Raw genomic sequence first — 3,463 nt, 5'->3', positions numbered from 1 at the left:
GTAATCAATAAAGTGAATTGTTTATTTTGTCTGTTTTTAATTTGAAGTATTTCAGAATCATATCATGCAACATTGGCTTTCATCACAGTATATAATTTTACATGTTGAAAAATATGAATATTGCAACCTCTTGTTACTGACTTTAGATATTACTAGGTCAGAGGTCAGATGACACCAGGTTTATTTGAAATCACAAGCTTTCAGAGCGCAGCTCCTTCATCAGGTGAACTTTCCAGTAACTCTAGTGAATAAGCACTTCACCGACGAAAGCTTGTGATTTCAAATAAAGCTGTAGGACTATGACCTGGTGTCATGTGACTTCTGACCTTGTCCACCCCAGTCCAACACTGGCAACTCCACACCTTAAATATTATTGATGTTTTGAGGTAAAATCAATAGTGCTGTACTCATAAATTGAAGTTCTGCCAGTTGTACCATCCTTTTGGTGTGCTATCTGTTTGTTATGTCGGTCTATCCAAAATCTTGCTGCTGTAGCACAGCTCATGAATGGGCTGGGTGCCAGATAAGTGGCTCATTTCCCTGATCACCTGGCTTCCCATTGTGGCATCATCATTGGTGTAATAATTTGAGCTGTTTAACCTTGCCAGCCTCTGCACAGCAGGGACGGCACTGACTGTAGTTGCCTGTGCAGAGGAAGCAAATATTAATTGATAACCACACCCCCCCACCCCAGAGTGTATAGAAACTCAAGACCAACAAGCACCTTCTCTCAACGTGTTTACATATCGTCGGCCAACATGATCAAAATGATGTTGAATCCTGCGGTGATCATTGACAATGGATCTGGACTCTGCAAGTCTGGGATAGTGGGTGACAGCATCCCCACATCAGTTATACCATCGGTTGTGGGCTGTTCTAAGTTGACAAAGGGATCACGCAATGCCAATCTCAAAGACTATTACGTTGGTAAGGCAGCACAAAGCAGAAGAGATGTCTTGGCTTTGAAGTATCCAATTGAGCGTGGCATAGTGACCTCTTGGGAGGAGATGGAGATGATCTGGAGATATATATATGGTTTCGAACTGCGTGTGAAGTCCAAAGAGAGGCCAATTTTGTTGACTGCTGCCCCTCTGACTCCTTTCTCTAACAGAGAAAAGATGGCCGAGATAATGTTCGAAGGCTTCTCAGTGCCAGCGATGTTCGTTGCCATTCCAGCCACATTGGCCCTTTACGCATCTGGCCGTACCCGAGGTATAGTGCTAGATAGTGGCTATGGAATAACGGATGCTGTGCCCATCTACGAAGGCTACTACCTTCCGGACGCTGTACAAAGGCTGAACCTTGCCGGGAGCGACATCACCGAAAACCTTTGGAGGCTCATGTTGGAGAACAGGCATTCTTCCACTGAGAAAATGGAGACAGAACTCGTCCAGGAAATCAAGGAAAAACTCTGCTACATCTCTCTCGACCCCAAGCAAGAGAGCAAGAAGCCGGCCGATGAACTCCAACATGAGTATCAGATGCCAGACGGGACTCAGATTGTGGTCAAAAATGAGCTGTTTGGTGCACCGGAATTGCTTTTTGCTCCAGACAGTGTTGGAGTGAAGGAAGGTGGAATCCACAAGCTGATATTAAGCAGCATCGCAAGATGTGAACAACGGTTGCACAAAGAATTCCACAGTAACATGCTGCTAACTGGTGGTTCAACTCTCTTCTCAGGCATGGAGGATCGTTTACTCAAAGAAATCAAGCTGCACACGCCGAGTGGGGTCCAAGTGAAGATCATCGCCCCACCGGAAAGGAACTATTCTGTTTGGGTGGGCGCTTCAATTTTAACAAGTTTGGCATCCTTTAAACATATGTGGATCACTCTCAGTGATTATAATGACTTTGGGCCATCTGTGGTAAACAAGAGGTGTCTTTAAAAGCTGTTTGTCCTGAAGTGTGACTGTTGAAATCAAATTTTTAAAATGTACGCGATCAAATACTAGTTCATAAATCACGATGTCTTGAGTGCTGGTCAAATCACAAAAGATTTGGAATTAATATTTCTTGCGGGTAATTCTGGTTTTTGATTATATTTCTTGACACGCTTTCATTGTACAAATGGGAACAGTCCTGCATAGTGCACCAAAGAAAACTGAGCCTAAGAACTATCTGTAATAGAGTCACTGACTTTTAAAATAAGCCTGTACTTTCTTCATTGTCAGGTCATTAATAATTACAGTGCTTCCAGAGTCTACAATTTTGCATGTAATCCTTTCTTCCCCCTTTGCGGGAGACTACCCGCATGTCTCAATGTAATCTGACGCAACTCCACTATTATTGTCACAAACAAAAACAGAAATTGCTGAAAAAGCTCAGCGGGTCTGGCAGCATCTGTGGAGAGAAATCAGAGGGAAAAAGTTTAAGGGAGATATGCGTGGAAAGTTCTTCACGCAGAAGTTGGTGGGTGCCTGGAACGCGTTGCCAGCGGAGGTGGTAGAGGTGGGTACAATAGTGTCTTTTAAGATGTATCTAAACAGCTACATGAATGGACAAGGAGCAGAGGGATACAGATCCTTGGAAAAGAGGTGACAGGTTTAGATAGAGGATCTAGATCAGTGCAGGCTTGAAGGGCCGAAGGGCCTGATCCTGTGCTGTAAATTTCTTTGAGCTTTGTTCTTAGTGATTCGGGTCCAGTGACCCTTCCTCAGGATGCTATTACTGTCCTCAGACCATGACAAGAAAGGCACCATTGCATAAAATTAATCCTGTTCCAGGTTCTGCAAGGCCTAAAATTCCCACTAATTACAGAAAGTGAAATATTTTGAGTTTGCTTCAGGCTCTGTGGTGCTGGCTGACCTCAGCCAGGCCATTACATATTCTCTTCAGCAACAGAGGGGCTAAGCCACACATTTTTTCCGCTTCTGATGACCTTACTGCAAAATGCATGTGGACATAAAGCATTTCAGCTGAGTAATGGTTGGAGTTTAACCTTAATACTCTCCTTGGCTAAAGAGTTTGCAAACAGACCTCACACATTGAGTATTGAACCTCAATGAGTTGGAACATTCAGGGTAAAAATAGGGGCAATGCTTCTGTCTATAGATTGATTAGACACTTTTGGAGCATGGCAATACGGTGGCTCAATGGTTAGCACTGCTGCCTCGCCACACCAGGAACATAGGCTTGATTCCCAGCCTCAGGTGACTGTCTGTGTGGCGATTGCACATTCTCCCTGTGTCTGTGTGGGTTACCTCCGCGTGCTCCGGTTTCCTCCCACAATCCAAAGATGTTCAGGTTAGGGTGGATTGGCCATGGGAAATTGCCCCATGGTGTCCAGGGATGCGCAGGCTAGGTGGGTGAGCCATGGGAAATACAGCATTACAGGGATTGGGTGGGATGCCCTTTAGAGGCTCAGTGTGGACTTGATGAGCTGAATAGCTTGCTTCTACGCTGTAGGGATTCTAATCTAAGTTAAATGAGCTTTGCAAGTTTAGAAATGTTAAAAAGGAACAGA

The 3,463-nt window shown here is 44.3% G+C and overlaps 1 pseudogene; it reads left to right on the top strand.

Annotated features, from left to right (window-relative positions):
• Window positions 1–758: 758 nt before the first annotated feature.
• On the top strand, window positions 759–1,886 carry LOC122556869 (actin-1 pseudogene; annotated as a pseudogene).
• The last annotated feature ends 1,577 nt before the right edge of the window (window positions 1,887–3,463 follow it).

This window comes from Chiloscyllium plagiosum, unplaced genomic scaffold (assembly GCF_037043375.1).
Source record: "Chiloscyllium plagiosum isolate Xiang-an unplaced genomic scaffold, Cpla_swu_hap1 HiC_scaffold_16, whole genome shotgun sequence".
NCBI lineage: Eukaryota > Metazoa > Chordata > Chondrichthyes > Orectolobiformes > Hemiscylliidae > Chiloscyllium > Chiloscyllium plagiosum.
Note: the sequence above shows the minus strand (reverse complement) of the source record. Positions and strands in the feature narration are given on the sequence as shown.